Source organism: Zingiber officinale, chromosome 2B, assembly GCF_018446385.1.
Source record: "Zingiber officinale cultivar Zhangliang chromosome 2B, Zo_v1.1, whole genome shotgun sequence".
NCBI lineage: Eukaryota > Viridiplantae > Streptophyta > Magnoliopsida > Zingiberales > Zingiberaceae > Zingiber > Zingiber officinale.
Genome location: NC_055989.1, coordinates 91235070 through 91236605, shown reverse-complemented (window position 1 = coordinate 91236605; position 1536 = coordinate 91235070). Strand labels below are relative to the sequence as shown.

The following is a 1536-nucleotide window of genomic DNA, read 5'->3' as shown; positions in this document are numbered from 1 at the left end:
CTCGTGAGCCACTCACAAACGGCTCGATCAAAGCTCGACTCGAACTCAAATTTGACTAAGCTCGAATCGACTCATTTAACATCCGAGCCAAGCTCGAGCTCATTTAACACTAACTCGAGGGCTCGTCGAGCCTTGTCAAGTCAAGTTAATTTAAGATTTTAATAATTAAAATTATTATTACTTGGAATAAATTAAGGAGAAGTTTATGACTAAAGTATACCATTTGGTGTATTTAAGATCCACGGTTTGAATCCCACTTGCATAGGTTTTTAATTTATTTTTCCAAGTCCGACTCAAGCTTGATTTGAGCCTTTGTTGTTTTCTCAAGCTATGCTTGCTCGGGCTCGGCTCAATTATAGTCGCAGTGAGTGTCAGGGACATAAGTAAGAGACTCTTAGCTATCAACAAATCACACTAGCTATTAGTAGCACAATTGATAACACTGCCAATTTGCATAATCATTTTATGTGCAAAAGTTACTTTTATTTATTTGAATTATTAAAAAATATCTTTTTAAAAATATAAAAAGGATTTAAATAAATTTAAATATAATTTTGATCAAATTTTAGGCTGTTATAATTATTATAACAACTATTTAAAGTTATTTTTTTAAAAATAATTTTATATATTTTAGTAGCTACTCTATGATAACTACAATGGACTACCGCAAGGATATATTTAGTATGAAAAATATATTCCTGCCAGGGCAAAATCACATACTAGTGTATCAAGGTTTTAATTTAAAGGTCTATTAACGTTGAGGAAGAGCTACAAGTAACATAGAGGAGCTAAAACTTAGATTTACCGTGGGAGAAAAGAAGCATGCATGAAAGAGAGGAAGATATTATAGAGATATAAGATTTTTTATTCTATTGAAATAAAAAATGATATCACTCATTTCAAACGATCTAGTTCATCAGCTCCACAACATGATAAAAACTAATAAATCATAAGAGATATTTTACTCTAATACAATAACTCTTTACATGAAAATATTAAACACTAACAAGGCATTTTAAACTTATCAAAAATTGACCTAGGGCCGATTGGAGTATACAACTATTGATTAAAATTTGTAAAGATACTCTTTAATTTCAAGGATATTAGGAAATACTGATAAATACAAGATATCAGCCGTCTTAGCTCAGCTGGTAGAGCGCGTGGCTTTTAACCACGTGGTCGTGGGTTCGATTCCCACAGACGGCGACTTGTTTTATACAACATTTTCCACTTTCTTTTCTTGTTACACACATTTTTACCAGGATACGCAGATTTTTTTTTTCTTTCGTATTCGAATTCATTTATCTTGCTGCTGCTGCTGCTGCTGCTGATCCAGTCGACTTTGCAGCAGAAACAAATGAGAGAAGGATTCAGATCATATGAAGCTCTGATTCGTATTTACGATCAACATTTCTTTTCACCCACACTACGAATCGACTGTTTCACATAGAACATTGATTCTTGTGGCAGACAAGCATTCCTTGCATAGAAAATTCCTTGCGGCCATAGAAACTGGCTCTGTTCTCTTGTGATGGA

General features: G+C 33.3%; 1 non-coding gene across 1 annotated transcript; it reads left to right on the top strand.

Moving 5' to 3' along the window:
* The first annotated feature begins 1133 nt into the window (after positions 1-1133).
* On the top strand, positions 1134-1206 carry TRNAK-UUU. Its single transcript has one exon. It is a non-coding gene; the product is annotated as a tRNA-Lys (tRNA).
* Positions 1207-1536: the final 330 nt, after the last annotated feature.